The sequence below is a fragment of the Dasypus novemcinctus genome, chromosome 13 (genome assembly GCF_030445035.2).
Source record: "Dasypus novemcinctus isolate mDasNov1 chromosome 13, mDasNov1.1.hap2, whole genome shotgun sequence".
Classification (NCBI taxonomy): domain Eukaryota; kingdom Metazoa; phylum Chordata; class Mammalia; order Cingulata; family Dasypodidae; genus Dasypus; species Dasypus novemcinctus.
The window spans coordinates 86,280,604-86,297,014 of record NC_080685.1 but is presented as its reverse complement, the minus strand read 5'-3'; the positions used below and the strand labels follow the sequence as shown (position 1 = coordinate 86,297,014).

Sequence of the window (16,411 nt, the reverse complement as noted above, 5' to 3'; positions counted from 1 at the left end):
ACATTCAAAGTAACTACTGATAGTAAAGGACTTTCTTCTGCCATTGTGCTATTTTGTCTTGGTGTAAGTCTTCAGACCTTTGTGGGTCCCTCAATTCTTTCACTTGTGCCTACTTTCGTATTTACTTTATTTTTTATATTGTATCATATTGAATCCCTTCTCATTTCCATTTGGATATATTTTCATACTTTTTCCTTGTAGTTACCATGGGGTTAAAATTTAACATTCTAAATAAATAACAATCATATTTGGTTTGATACCAACTTGACTTCAAAAACATACAGATCCACTGTTCCTATACCTATCCTTCTCTCAACCTTTTTTGTACTTGTTACAAATTATATCTTTTTACATTGTATGTCCAAAACCATAGATAAGGCATTGCTCTTTATGCATTTGCATTTTACCACCTGTAGGAAGAAGTGGAGTTACATATCAAAAAGTATAATACAATATAGTACTGGCATTTATAATTACCCAAATGATTACCTTTACTGGAGGTCTTTATTTCTTTATGCTATTTTAAAACCAATGTCTAGTGTCCTTTCCTTTCAGTCTGAAGAACTCCCTTTTGCATTGCTTGTAGGACAGGTCTAGTGGTAATGAACTCCTTTAGCTTTTGTTTATCTGGGAATTGCTTAATTTCTTCCTCATTTCTGAAAGAAAGTCTTACTGGATATAAAATTCTTAGGTTTTCCTTCAGGACTTTATTTATTTATTTACTTACTTATTTTTAAAGATTTATTTTTTAATTATTTCTCTCCCCTCCCCCCCACCCAGTTGTCTGCTTTCTGTGTCCATTTGCTGCGTGCTCATCTGTGACCGCTTCTATCCTTATCAGTGGCACCAGGAATCTGTGTTTCTCTCTGTTGCACCATCTTGTTGTGTCAGCTCTCCGTGTATGCTGCGCTATTCTCAGGCAGGCTGCACTCTCTTTTGCACTGGGTGGCTCTCCTTATGGGGCGCACTCCTTGCATGTGGGGTTCCCCTATGCAGGGGTCATCTGTGTGTGGCACGGCACTCCTTGTGCGCATCAGCACTACACATAGGCCAGCTCCACACGGGTCAAGGAGGCCCGAGGTTTGAACCATGAACCTCCCATGTGGTAGGTAGATGCCCTATCCATTGGGCCAAGACTGCTTCCCCTTTTTTTTTTTTAAGATTTATTTTAATTATTTCTCCCCCACCCCTGGCTCTCCCGTTGTCTGCTCTCTGTGTTCATTCACTGTGTGTTCTTCTGTGTCTGCTTGTATTCTCATTAGGTGGCTCTGAGAACTGATACTGGGACCTTCCGGAGTGGGAAAGAGGCAATTACTCTCTTGCGTCACCTGAACTCCCTTCCTTCAGGACCTTATTTCACCCCACTGCCTTCTTGCCTCCCTGGTTTGTGATGAGAAATCAGCACTTAATCTAAGTGGAACTCCCTGGTACATAATATGTTGCATTTATCTTGCAGCTTTCAGAAGTCCTTTGCATTCAGCAGTGTGGTCAGTATGTTGATAAGGCATATTTTCTTCACTTTTTTTTGTATGATGTGGATGTAATGTCAGACTGGAGCAAATATTACTTTCAGTTCCAATTAGCAGTAGCAAATGAACATTTGCTATTACTTTCTAGGCTTGCAGTTTCTTAGTGAACATCATGACTTCTAGTTTATTTGTGTGGTGCTGTTCCTTCACTTGCCCTGTACTTACATAATTTGGGTCATCATTCCCACATGTGGATAAGGTATGCTGGTTTCCATTTAATTTATATTTTTTCATTTTAGTTTTGTAGAAAGACAAAGCTTTTTGTGGTGGTGGTGGTGGTTGTCAATGAGACACTGCCTTTTGATTGATAGACTGGGGTTTAAACCCAGTCTACTTTTATCTAGAGGTTTCTGACCTTAGATTTGAAGAACTCTAGGGATAAATTCAGGTAGGTCAATATTCCAGTGGGTAAAGAGCGTGTTCCTGGTGACAATGGACTGCAAGGTAGTCTTCCTACTTAAATATTTTGTAGATATCATTTTCTAGCTCTTTTAATTCAACATTTTTTCATGAATGATACAAAATAATGAATAAACCCTAAATTTACCAGCCTAGGAGACCAAATCGTGAATATATATTTAGTTTTTAAAAACTTGTATTTTTAAAACATACTATCATTTGAACACATTTTATAATAAAAAATTCTGAAGTCTTCCCACTCAGCTGGTAAGTGTTTAGACTTTGAGAGGTGCATTTTTGGTATGAAATGATCACTTAGGGTAGAATTTTATAGGCATTGTCTTAGCTTTTATTTGACACTTTCTCTCTCGTAGTTGGTGTACGAATTCTTCTTGAGATTTTTGGACAGCCCTGATTTCCAGCCTAGCATTGCAAAGTGATGCATTGATCAGAAATTTGTACAACAGGTAAGGAATTATTATGTCTTAAATTTTCTTATAAATTAGCAATGATATATTGACTTGTGATTAACATAGAATGGTTTAGACATTCAGAAACTTAATGGTTTATTTCCATTTAACAGGACTGAATATTCTTACCAGACGATTAAGTGAAACAGCTTTGAGAATTCTAGAATTTTTAAATCAATGATAAGCTTCTAATTAAGTCAGTCAAATCACTCCCAATCTTCATAGTTATTTTACAAAGACCAGAAAAGCAAGCCTTTCTTCAATATCCAGCTGAGAAAATTTGGTATGATCATTCAATCTTAGGGAAAAACTTTGTAAATATTTTCTAAGGTCTTTGAATTTGAACTTGACATGTTTTAAGTTTTGTGACTTTGAAATGATAAGGGTAACCTCTTATGTTTTTTGTTTTTTCATGTTTTTTTAATGTAACATTCCTTGTGATCTATTAATTTTTAAAAATTAAAAAAATATAAGACCTGTATTAAAAAATAAATTAATTAAATTAAATTAAATTTAAAAAAAGGAAATGGAAGCATTGTTAGGACTTTGAGCTTTAGACTTTGTATCATCAAGTATCAATTGCTGAATAAAAAAATATAAAGTGGTATAATTAAGAAAAGGGAGTTTTAAATATATGTGATACCTTCTTTATTTTTATAAGTTGGTTATTAGTTGTTATTTTCAGGACCTACATACTCAAAATTTTTATTTCTCACAATACCCATTTTTATCTTTTCAATTTTTTCTAACAATTTAAAGATCTATTTTTAACTCTGTGAAATTGTCTGGCCATATACAAAATTAAGTAGATCAAATTTCCGGATCCATTTTCTCTTTTTTGATATATACTTCTCAGTGTGTGAATCTCATTAGAATTTTGATGTTCTCCTCTTCTAGAGTGTTTCAAGGATGGTAGAAGATGGGTGAAATAAAACAGTGTTGAGACCAGGGTGAAAATCATTACAAGGGCTTTCCTACACTTGACACCACCTTTGTATGTCAAATATGAGTTCCATATATAGAGAGCTCATTTCAGTCATTTGTAAATACCCCCTACCTCATATAAAGTATTCTGACTAGTCGTGGTGAATGTATTGATAAAAGAACATTGCCAACCTAAAAAAAGTCCTTTAGCCTTTCAAGTAGCTCTTCAAAAACTATAAAGAAATATTAGGAATGTTTTAACCATGTAATGTACATTTTAATCACCGGTAAAAATCAGTCAGATTAGATAGAGTTATGTTATTTTGGTGATTGCAAATGAATGCCCATTTATTTCCTTTTGTGGTTGGCTCTTGAATGAGGTATATTAAGGAATTTTTGTAACACCATATTAAATTGCTTTGCAGATAATAGCAGGTAAGGGGAACAGTTGCCTCTCTGCTTCCTCAGTCTGAAGTTTGGGGTATTTAATAGGCTGCTGGATTATTCAGGGGGCTTGAGGGGAACAAGGAGAAACCTGCTAGGGTGGGACCCATTTTCCACCTTCTCCAAATGCCTGAATTATCTGAGAAGTCTGGACCCCAAAATTTATTTTTATTAGTTTATATGGCTGTGCTTTCCCAGATCACTTCTCTGATGTATTCTTTGTGTGTAACTTTAATAAATAGTATGCATGGTGTCTTAAAGTTTGCCGCAGTGCTGCCAATGCAAGGTACTAAATATAGGTTGGCTTTTATAATGGGCATTTATTTAGGGTAAAAGCTTACAGTTCCAGCACGGTGAACTGTCCAAATGAAGGCATCAGCAGAGATGCTTTCTCACCAAAGTCAGCTACTGGTGATCCTGGGGTCCCGCCACGCGGTGAAGCAAGATTGCGCTGATCCCTGCCGAGGTCCCTGTCTTCCCCTCCTAAATCTACTGTCCCAGAGCTCAGTCGTGGGTGACCAGCCACAAGGCTTGTCTCTTTTGGTGCTTCCTCTCTTAGTCTCAGCTGCCCCAGTTTCTTCACAAGTCCAGCTGTGGTCTATCAGGCATATGGCTTGTCTCTTCAGCCTTGAGCTGCTCCATAGGCCCAGCCTCTTGGGGGTTTCCTGCTTCAGCTTTGGCTGCTAGCAATCCTCGAGTCCTCTCTCGCATGGCAGGATAAAAAATGCTTGAGTTCCTTTCCCCGTGTCTCTCTCTCTGTTTCCATTTATGTAAGTCCCAACTAGACTGTGGAGACTCAGCCTGAGTCACGCCTCACTGATGTAGTCCAGTCAAAGGGTTTCACACCCACAGGAATGGATTAGTTCAAAATATAATCTTTTGAGATTCAGAAAAGAACTTCAAACCATCATAGATGGGAATACTCAGTTTTTTTATTTTGAAAATTATTCAATTCTGTGGTAATTTTTAAGACTTATGAGTACAGGAGAAACTTTAAAAGCTTAAATTAGGATGTTTTTCAAGAGAAAAAGCAATTGCAGAATTCTAATTTATGTTCAAATCATAAACTTTCAGAACAAGGAAGGAAACTAAGATTTACTGAGTGCTTTTTATGTGCCAGGCACTGTCTTTATCTGCTTTTATATATATTAAGAGCTAGACCATGTCCAAATTCACACAATCAGGTGGCACAATCAGGGATTGAACTAGATCTTCTGATCATGATAGTGCCTTCATTTAAACCAAAGGGTAATCTATTCTAGCTTGCCTCATTTTATCGATGAAGAAACACAAATTAAGAGATTATAAAATCCCTTAAAAGCTCAGCATATTTTATTTAGATTATTACTCCAAAATAGATTTCTTTAAATAGATTTGAAACTTAGTTAACAACTATTGACCCCCAGAGGATCAACCTGTATACAATTACATTTGCTCTTGAATTAGACATGAAAACCTTCACAGTTAAGGGCCCCTTTTATTCATATAAAAGCAAATCGCTCAAGTAAACGCAAACTCAGAAATTTGAATTTTAGTATCTTGAGTAGTTACCATTTTTAATTAGAGTAATTTGAAGTAAATGTATTATGTATATTAACAAATTCTCACACTCCATGGGTATTTTTCACTAGAGCCTCATGTAGTACATTAATGTAGCAAACAAAGAATGCAAACTGTAAGCAAGGCACTTGTTTAGGTGTATATAAATATGACTTAAGTCATGACAAGCCTCAAAAAATATCTAATAAGAGAAATGGGCAAAATATGATGGTATCATATGTATTTATATTTCATACATTTTATATTTTTTCCTGAGAAAAATCCCGTTTCCATTTAAATATATATTAGTACTTTTGGTTTTTTCAGATAAGAAATTCAAGTTCCTTTATTGTTTTAAAATGTAAATTTGAGCTTTGACTACATTTTTCAAGTCTCTATGCTGAAGAATTCTATGGCGGTATAGAAGACATGATTTGCTGATTTGGCAAATTTGAACAGGTTTAAAAATTTTCAGCTATTTGCTAAACTGACTTTAAATAAAAATCTATGGTCTGTCTCTTTTATTTCAGTGTGATGATTTCAAATATGATTTCCACTCTTTTGGACATTTGTCCAATATCGCCTATTGGCATTTGTCTGCCAGCATTTTATCCTAATAACTGTATATATTTGGGCTGTTAGCACAGTGAGCCTCTTGAATTATTTTATTGTAAATCACACAAAAACACTGATTTATATAAATCGTTCTAGTAAATTAGAATATACATTTGTATATGCATGTTTTTTAAACTTCATTTGTTTAATGGCCTGCTGTCTTTATGTAGTTTTGACATACTATCAAAAAGCACTAAAAATCTCTCAACAAAAATTGTGAGCCGTATTTAGTAGTCAGAAGTCAGAGGATGGGAGGGTGATCTGGCTGCAACATCTGTCACCCCATTAATTGCCAAGCCACTTCAGCTGGTGTGGCTGGCTGGGGGTGCCCCCTTCCTGCCTCAGCACTCCATGCACCTGCGTACCTGCTGAAGCGCCGTGCTTGGTCTAAGAGGGCAGCCTTCCCTCTAGAGGAGGACTGTTCTTCAGGAGAGGCTATACGAATGGCTGTGCTTCCCCGCTAGAACTTTTAAACAAGCCCTCAAGATATTCAGCATTTTAAAATCAGTGACAAGGCAAAAAAAATAAAACCACCTTTTCAAGTGTTTCTTTTATTTACTGTGTCTGTTTGTCATCCTTTCAAATGACATAAGTGGGGGGAAAATCCCTAAGCTTTTCTTTAGCGTCATTATTTAGCAAGAACAGTATCAATTTAATAAGGCCGAATCTTTATGTTTAAAGAATGTATGGGTACTCTTAAAATTAAAGTTAGAATAAAGTGAAGTATTAGCTTGATTATTTTTTAAAAGTAATTTCTCAGATTTTTCTTAAAGCTCCTGGAACTTTTTGATAGTGAAGATCCCAAAGAATGTGATTTCCTGGAGACTGTTCTGCATTGGATTTATGGGAAATTTCTTGGCCTAAGAGCATTCATCAGAAAACAAATTAACAACATTTTCCTCAAGTAAATAAATAGGTCTTATGTCTGACTTTTCTTTTTTCTATCCTTCAATTCTTATTTTTATTCAAACTCCTTTTAATTATTTGCATATTTAACCGATAGTACTTGAGACACTTTCAGCCTATTTTGTGGACATCACTTGATTGTATCTAACTTTTATAGACTTGTGGATAGTACTAATGAGAATAGTGGATAGTAGAAATGAGGACAGTTTTTGATAAGTTAACCTTAGTCATGTTTAAGATTTATTGAGAGGAGAATTTATCTAGTTATTGGTTTGAACTTTTTGTTTTAAAAATTTGAGCTGTCTTCTATAAATACAATCAACCCATCTTCTGAGTTTTGTATACTGTCATTCTAAAGAAGCAACTAAGTATTCTTTAAGCAGTTTATTTTCATTACTATAAGATATGGCTTTTTACATGGCCAAAATTGTCCTCAGTTTATTGGTTAACCTAAGTGAAAAAAAGAATAGGTAAAGTGATTAATGATAAAAGTGAATTTCTCTTTATAGTGTTGTATTTCTAGATTTTTAAATCAAAGAAAAATTCCTTCTAAGAAGAATAGGTGAAAAAGGAATTATATTTCATTATCTAGAGATTTAAAAATAGTTTTCCTTTTTAAGTTGTGTATAACTACTATTAAACCAACAGCTTTTGAAATCATTTGATTTTTTCACAAAGCTAAAAAATTTATGAGGCCTAGCATTTCACTACTTAATAAATGTGTATCTTGTAAGTAGTTGCTTCTAATCAGGAGATTTCACATTAGCACTCATATTTCAGGTTTGTTTTGTTTTAAAGATATGACAAAACCAGGCTGGCATTTCCTGCATTATAATAATTAGAGATGAGTAATATCTGCCTCCTTTAGAGAGAGGGCATGTTTCTCCAGTTCTCTGTCATCCCTCCTAGTTCATTTCAGTTATTTATTATATACCTGCAGTTGAGTTTATGACTCCCTGATTTAAAGGTGATCCTAAACTTGGAAAGCTGGAGGACTTATGTAGTTTAGAAGTTTATAGAATTTTTGAATCAATAGGGGTCCTTTTTTCACTTGGATTTTCCTATAAGACTAGAGGTTTCCTATTTTGAAAAGTATTTCTTTGAGAAAACCCATCTTTCTTATAAATTATTAAGTATTATAAAATAGAATATTCCAGGTGAAATGATACTCTGTTATCTTAACATATCATATAGCAAATTTTAGCCATAGCATATGTGGGTAGGTAGGAAATAGAGCTTTTATAAGATTGCTATGAAGTACCTGACTTGGGGCAAAATAGCTTACAAAGAAAACGTAAAGCCATGCTTTTGTGTTTCTTAAGTTGCCCTTTGGATTGATTTCTTCACCTTCCTGCCTTTCTCTTAGTTTCGTTTTTCTAATGTTTGATTTTTATTGCATCTGTCTTTATTTTAAATTCAGGTTTATATATGAAACAGAACATTTCAATGGTGTTGCTGAACTTGAAATATTAGGAAGGTAGGTCAATTTTTGGTTCTTTTTAAGAATTAAGTAACGTTAAATGTTTTATGTATTAAAATCTGAGCAGTGATTGAAGAAATATTTCATAGTTTATGGTTTTAATACAGAATTTTTCAAATGAATCCTTATTGTAGCATTTTAGGGGGGGTCAGCATATTAAAGTACTGCCACACAAGACATCTGTTTTAGAATAAGCTTCCTGCTTTTGAAGCTATGGCATGTTTTATGCCTGATCTCACAAACTGTTAGACTGCCACAGAAAATTATAGGATCTGATTGGGAAAAGATGAAGTAGGTTATAGTGCATATTTGATGAAGTTATAAGAATTCCTTTTCAGATGTTGGTAGATCATTCCTTATCCATCTGTTCTTTTCAGAAGAATGTAAAGTCTTTGGTTTTAGTTTTTAATGTATATGAACATTTTATCTTCCTTATTAACATGAGAAAAATTTTAGACTCCTCTTTTACTATTTAGAGAATGATTTTAGTTTCCTCTATTAATATATAGAGAATGTGGATCTTCTAACAAAATAAGAAAAACTCTCCACTTAAGAAAATATTGAAAATTCTAGTAAGACAAGAAAGATAGTGATATTAACTGTTCTGTGGCTTTTGGAAGGAAAAATAAAGAGGCAGGCTTTATAGGAAATGAAGTTGGAAATTACTTACTAGGGCATTAATTGACAGTCCTAATTTTCTTTTGAGATCAAGGAGTGACTTAAAGGAGAGACTTCATTGTAAGTCTAAGTCAGAAACACCAGCTGAGATTTGTTTCCTATGTGCTCATGGATAAAATAACTTCCCCTGCCTTTTTCTTCCCCCTCCAGTATTATCAATGGCTTTGCATTACCACTGAAAGCAGAACATGAACAGTTTCTAGTGAAGGTTCTTATTCCTATGCATACTGCAAAAGGATTAGCTTTGTTTCATGCTCAGGTAAGTTTCAGAAAAATTACAAATGAAATAAATATTGTTTCAAAGACTAATATGCAAAGGAAAAATATTTTAAGTATAATTAAGAATCTGTTTTATAACTTGCCCAAAGAATATTTTATCGTAACCTAAAAATGTTAAGATATTTAGCGATATTAAATAAAATTAATGACTTTAAGTATGGATACAGAAAGGATAATACCAAGTTCCCTTACTTTCTATTTCTAGTGCAGGCCCTGACTCGATTAATTATGTGACTTGGTATAAATTCCACATATCTGCAGAATGTTCCTTCCAGCTCCGTTAATCCAGTTAGAGAATGATTTTAGTCTCCTCTGTTAATATTTAGAATATATATTATCAGTATAGACACACATGTGGAAATATGCTGAAAAACTAAGATGTAAGCTCTAGTCTTAGTGAAGTTTATGTTTAGAAATTTTAACTAAAAATATATTTTTTGAACTTTTTTTTGAACTTTCAAGGTTAAGAAGTTACTCAATTATGAGTGTATTTTTTTTTTTTAAAGGAGGTACAAGGGATTAAACCCAGGACCTCATGCATGGGAAGCAGGCACTCAACCACTGAGCTACATCCATTCCCCAATAAGAGTTGATTTTTTCCGTTTGCTTTTTGTTTTTAGAAGTTACCAGAGCTTAAACCCTGGGACCTTGTACATGGGAAGCAGGCATTTAACCACTAGAGCTACATCATTTTTATAAACTGAGTTAAACTAGAGTAAAATTTGTCAAGATGAGGTAGTCAGTTTTGTAAAATATTTTAAAACCCTCCATCACTGAAAGTATTTCACTCTAACAGTTATGAACTATCCCTTACATTTCAGCAAGCCTACTGTATATACAGTTCCTGGAGAAAGATACAACTCTAACTGAACCAGTAAGTATTCTATTTAATAAATATTTTCATGTTTTTTGGTTGGCCTTATAGTGTTTCATTGTAGCTTTCTTTCTAGCTATACACAGTTATCAAACAGTAGTATTAAACCTTAAACTGAAACCATTCAAAAGAAGGAATGTGAAGGAGTTATTGTCATTTCTATATCTTGAATAACTTAAAATATATAAATATTAATATTTAATAGTTGAGATATATAATGACATGATCAAATCACCACACTGTGAAAATTTACATACATATTATCTTTACTGGTAATATTAAATTTTATTCTCCTTTAGAATGAAATTATACCATGAGGGTTCCTTTGAGGTGTTTTGTTCTGGTTTTTTAGAAATAGGATTTTCCCTCTTATTAACAATAAACCACATGATAGGGGTTTGGTTAAAAAACATTTCCTTAACTTTGGTGATTAAAATAATCTTGAATAAAGGCTGTTTACTTTATGAATCAGCAAAGCAATTCAGCTTTGAATTCTGATGCTTGCTGTTTGCCTATAAAATGATGATTCAGAAGAGGGTAAAAGAAACTAGTCATGAAAACAAAAGATGAGGAAATTAGGAGAAAAATATGAAAGTATAGAAAACAACCTTTTAATCCTGGTGAAATAAGTATTTTGAGTGATACTTTCTTGGCATCTTAAATCTAAATAAGTAAGATATAAGAGTTCTTGAAAAATAGCAAAGGGTTTGAAGAACAAATATTATAAGAAAAAACACATAGGTTGAACCTTTTGGGGCCAGCCCTAGGGGTGCTTGAAAAAATTATATACTTAATACTCTTCCTTCGACTTAAACTTTGTGTAAAGGAATAAAAGATATTTTCCACTCTCTGATTTTTGGAAGTTTTAAGAATTTCGGATTTGCAGTTCTTTCTGGAAACAGCTAAAAACAGTTTTTTAAAGACAAATCAGGAGATTTGGAAGTCTGGTATTTCTATGTGAAACTATGTAAACCTGAAAGTGGGTTTAAACTCAATATAAATTGATAATTCCCATGAGAATTCAGAAAAAGAAAAAACATAAGTCATGGTTCATGCTTGGTAAATAGTAACATATAGTTTTAATTAAGTAAATTTGGAGTGGATGAAGAAGATACATGATTTTTTTTTAAGAGAGGAAGATTTAAGGAGAAATGATGGCCATGTATCTCACTTGGGTGAGCTGGATTAATGAAAATAGGAGCAGGATGAAGAGAAAGTAAGGTAAATGTCCAAATTAAAAAAGAAAAATAATTTTTCAACTCATTAAGATCTTTAAAGAGAGCTTGCAGTTTCCATCATATTCTGTTTCAGCACTAAAATTACAGCCATATATCAAAATTTCCTACAAATTATAAATAAGTCAGAACTTTGGCTAGTTTATTACATTCCTTTCTGTATCCCTAAATTTAGCATTGAAATTGTTTTCCAAAATGGAAACAATGTTATTGACACTTCTCTTTATAAAAGCCATGTGTATTAAATTTGTTCACACAATACAAAAACATAGAACACACTGCAAAATTTCCCTCAAATCTTGTCCCTAAGAGATGATAAACGCCCAATGGTGAATATATTTCTAGAAACTTTTTTCTATGCATGTATTCATATGCAGGTTAAACAAACAATGGGACAGTGCTAACCAGGTTGTTTGACCTCTCAATATAATACAGATAGCTTTCTATATCAATCTTCATTTTTTTTTACTAGTAGCATAAAATTCCATTATGTGGATTACCAAAATATATTTAATCAGTACTCTATTGATGTCCTGGAGTAAGTTACTGGAGTTTTTCATTGTTAAAGCCTGTTGCCGCGTGAATGGATTTTTTGGATGTGTTGTAAAAATCTATGCACGTGTAAAAACCCTTGGAACTGTATACCAAAAAGGGGGTGAAGGGAGAGAATTTACTATATGTACATTTAAAAAAGTAAAAACCATATTGTTGGTTCAAGGGTACATGCAAATTTCAACAGTGGCTTTCCAAAAAGGGGGTTGTACAATTTACTTCAGTTCTGAATGAGATGTCTGTTTTCTCTTACCCTTGACAATGCTAAATATTGGGCTTTTTAAATCTCCTAGCCTAATAGACATGAAATATTATTTTAATTGCCTTTTAAAAAATTATAACGGGGATTTATGTCTATTGATCATTTATAGTCCTGTGTCTTCTGCCTACTTTTAACCCTGTCCCTATATTTTGCAACTTTTTGTACATTTGGAGTTTTTCTTTTAACTTTGAATATACCTTTTTTAATCTTTGTCGTACAGAATTAAAAAAATACTTTTGCAATAAAATCAATAGATGATCAGGCTCTGGCATTGATGTCATGCCAAGAAAACTCCTTTTTCCTCTGACATTATAAAAATCATTTCCAGTATCTTTTTCTAGCTAGAGGCCAGAAGTCCAAAATCCAGGTGTGGCAGGGCTGTGTTTCCTCCAGAGGGTCTACAGAAGAACCTGATACTTGCCTCTTCCAGCTTCTGGTGGCTCCAAGCATTCTTTGGTTTGTGATCACATTATTCCAGTCTCTGACTCTGGTCACAGTGCCTCCTTTACTTTTCTATCTGTCCTCTGGATCTTATAAGAACACGTGTCACTGGGTTTGGGACATAACTGGATAATCCAGGATGATCTCATCTTGAGATCCGTAATTATATCTGCAAAGACCCTTTTTCCAAATAAGGTCACATTCACAGTTTCCATTGATTAGGCTATGGACAAACCTTTTTTGGGGCTTCCTTCCATTCAACCTACTATACCATCTGAAATTGATTTTTGTGTCTGATAAGAGTAAGGCACTGTAGTAATTTTCTATTCCTGTGTAAAAAAATTCCACAAAATTTAGCAGCTTAAAAAAATACATTTTTTATCTCACAGTTTCTGTGGATAAGGAACCTGGGCATGACTTAGCTGGGTCCTCTGTTTCAGGGTTTCTCACAAGGCTGCAGTGAAGGTGTTGGCCAGGGTTTGGGTTTCAGGTAGAGGCTCAATTGGGGATGGATCTGCTTGGCAGATTCTAGTTCCTCAAGTGCTGTTGGGCCAGAGGCTTCAGTTCTAGCTGCTGTTGCCTGGAGGCCAATCTCGGTTTCTTGTCACATGGGCCTTACCATCTTGCTGCATCAAAGCTTGCAAGCTGAGAAAGCAATAGAGAGAATCTGCTAACAAGATCAAAGTCACAATCTTCCGTAACCTGCTTGTGGAAGTGACACTCCATTGCTTTTGCCATATTCTTTTGGTTAGAAGCAAGTCACTAAGCCAAACCACACTGAAAGGTAAGGGATCATATAAGGACATGAATACAAGGAGGCAAGGATCATGGGGAATCATCTTAGGAGTCTGTGTACCAAAGGAACTAAATCTTTTTTTGTAAATAGTGAGTCACTGGTCCTAGTACTACTATTAATACTTAATTGACTAAATCATCCATTTTCCATGGAACTGAAATGCCACCATCATGTTTTTCCCATCAGCATTCATGCTAATACTACTTAGTTTTAATTGTTGCTCTCTGTAGTGCAGGTTGCATTCCATTAATTATTTTTGCCAGATTAAAAAAAAAATCCTTGGATGTTTGCTTACATTTATGGATTTTAGAATAAATGCTTCTAGTTCCAAAAAATAATTCAGTTGGTATTTGAAGCTATATTCAAGCCATAAGTTAAGGACAGTAGACATAATATCTGTATAATATTTAATTCTTCTCTTATAATCTACCATGATCCTTAATAAAGTTTTAGTTTTCTTCATGCCTTAAACATTCCTTGTATTTTATTTCTTATGTACATGACAGTTTTTGTCATAAAAGGCATCTTTTTTTTCCCCTATTTTAATCTGATTATTACTGATACTTTGTTTTAGGAAGGTATTGGTTTTTATATATTTATTTTTTATCTGGCCACATACTGAATTTTCCTTCACATTCTAGTAGTTTTTCAGCCCATAATGCTTTTTAGGGGTATACAAACATATTCAAATATATAGTTTTGGTATTCTTTTCCAGTGTTATTCATCAAATTTGATTGCTCACTTGTTTCCCTGCACTAAAATATATGCTCCATGAAAATCAAGGAGCACATCTAGTTTATTCCCACTGTGCCTTAGCATCTAGAACAATATTTGTACATAATAGGCACCCAATAAACACTTGTTTAATTAAGTGTAAAGATGAGCAGAAAGTTAGATATTAAGAATATTTGATCTACTCTAGAATTAATATTGATTCAATCACAGCTATTGAAAATTTACTGGAATTAACCAGCTTCATTAGTAAAACTTATGCTAAATTTTTCCTTTTTTGCAGGTGATCAGAGGATTGCTGAAATTTTGGCCAAAAACACGCAGTCAGAAAGAGGTGGGTTTTGTTCACTAAATGTAGTGCATTTTATCAGAACTTCTCAAGCCCAGGGTTTTTTGTTTGTTTTTTAGGAGATACTGGAGATTGAACTTGGGACACTCTATATGTAAAGCAGGTGTTCAACCACTGAGCTATACCTGCTCCAAGTCCAGATTTATATTCTTCTTTGGGGCTGAATGTATTGACACTGCTACAGAGTGGAAGACTTTCTGTAAGGGATTAGGGAGACCTGATAAAATAGTTGTGCATTATATTAAATGGCTTATATTATCCAGACTTTTTGCCCTCTGTATATTTTGTATATTAATGCTCTCAATTGGATGGCTTCTATTTAATCAAGTATTTTTTCATATATCATTTCTTAAAATTTTTTTAACCTGGGTCATGTTTTTGGAGAAATTGAAGAAATTTTAGATGTCATTGAACCAACACAGTTCAAAAAAATTAAGAAGCCACTTTCTGAACAGATATCCAAGTGTGTATCTAGTTCTCATTTTCAGGTATGTATGAGGTTTTCTCTGAAGGCTTTTTAAATTTTATACAATTCTTTCTTTTTTCTTAGTTTTGACATTTCTAAATGTTTTCTTAAGGTTGCAGAAAAGGGCATTGCACTTCTGGAATAATGAATATATTCTTAGTTTGATGAGAATATTGAAATTCTGCCCATTATGTTTGGCAGTTTGTACAAAATCTCCAAAGAACACTGGAATTCATAAGTATCTTTTACGCTGGTCATATTTTTCTTGTGTTTTTGGTAGTTTTTGTTTTTAACCTTTAGGGCTTTGAGCTCCTAACTCATACATGAAAACCATAAAGATTTTAAATTTAGATTCCAAGGTTAACATCAGCCAGTTTTATTCTGCTGAATACACACATATAGCTTTATAAAGCTGTAAAGGAATGGGTCTGTATCTCCTTTAGTATATGGTCTTAACTTCAATTTAAAACTGCACCTCTCCTTGAAGGTACCTGGTATAAGATTCTGCAACCCCGTTGCATTCACCAACCCATCATCTATGGAGGACGCAGAGTGCTGATGCAGAGTTGTGTTGAACTACTCCATTGTCTTGCTGCACCTCTATAGAGAGTACTATCCCAGGGAAAAGATGAAGTACTTCAGGTCATATAAGCAACACTGAGGATGTAGCTGTTACCTAACTTCTATGATATCCTTATCATCCTGCTTTCCAATTTTCTTCTTATAAGTCATCTTCCTTTAATGCTATTATTCAGTTATACATGGGACTCTAGAGCAAAAATAAAGATAACCAAAACATTTTTGGCTAGCGTTTAATCTAAGCATGATAAATGGAAAGAACATGAGTTTTGGAATCAGACCATCTTTCCCACCACTGGCTGTTTCACCTTGAGCAAATTACTCAGTTTTATCATACCTGAAATCTGTTAAATGATTAGAGATGATAGTGTTACATTTCCTATCTGCTAGCAACATCAGTAACCCAGCACTGGCTTATTTGCATTTTAGGACCATTGTAGCATTGGTATATAATGTGCTGAAAACCCTAATGGAAATGAATGGCAAGCTTTTCGATGACCTTACTAGCTCATACAAAGCTGAAAGACAAAGTTATTTGATATTTTGAATTACTAAGTTACTTGCTATTGTGGTGCTTTTTAGGTTTGATCAGTGCCACAATAGCATCTTAAATGTTTAAGAAGGTTTTTTTTTTTCTTTTTTTGTCTTTCTTTTTTTAATGTTACATTCAAAAAATATGAGGTCCCCATATACCCCACACCCCCCTCACCCCACTCCTTCCCCCATAACAACATTCTCCTCCATCATCATGAGACATTCATTGCATTTGGTGAATACATCTCTGAGCACTGCTGCACCTCATGGTCAATGGTCCACATCATAGCCCACAGTCCACCCAGTGGGCCATGGGAGGACATACAA

At 34.1% G+C, this 16,411-nt stretch overlaps 1 pseudogene; it reads left to right on the top strand.

Annotated features, from left to right (window-relative positions):
* Positions 1–1,961: 1,961 nt before the first annotated feature.
* Positions 1,962–16,097, top strand: LOC101438871 (serine/threonine-protein phosphatase 2A 56 kDa regulatory subunit alpha isoform-like; annotated as a pseudogene).
* The last annotated feature ends 314 nt before the right edge of the window (positions 16,098–16,411 follow it).